We start from the raw sequence: 480 nt of genomic DNA, 5'->3' as shown, positions 1-480 counted from the left end.
TGTTAATAACTGATTCATTAAACTTCAGGCACTGACTTGTTTATCTGTTTAAGCCACAGTGCACAGCCTGGATTTTCAAAAATCCAGTTGTAGCAATATTAGATAAATTCTATCCCTGTATATTTATCAGATATATTCAATGTATCCCTGAAGTAATGCACTGTTGAATTCTTAAACATATTTATATTTTAATAAATTAGTCTATATTATTATTTATAGGCCCTATAACAATTACAGATATGACTATTTGGCTCATATTCCAAATTTTCCACATAAAATCAATAACTTCGAAATGAGGCAATTTGTATAATTGCATCATAATTCTGATTATGGCAGAGACAGTGACCAACTGTGGTTGCTACCCAGTGTGTATATCCTGACTCTACAAACAGCCACACTGTTCAGTTAGTGCCTTTTTGCAACACTGGCACTGTTTGGAATTCTATAAGCTGAAGTAAACTGAATGCAGCAGGGAGTTTG

Source organism: Protopterus annectens, chromosome 7.part1 (assembly GCF_019279795.1).
Source record: "Protopterus annectens isolate FY-2018-M chromosome 7.part1, PAN1.0, whole genome shotgun sequence".
Lineage (NCBI taxonomy): Eukaryota > Metazoa > Chordata > Ceratodontiformes > Protopteridae > Protopterus > Protopterus annectens.
The sequence above is the reverse complement of the archived record's forward strand: the minus strand, read 5'-3'. Positions refer to the sequence as shown.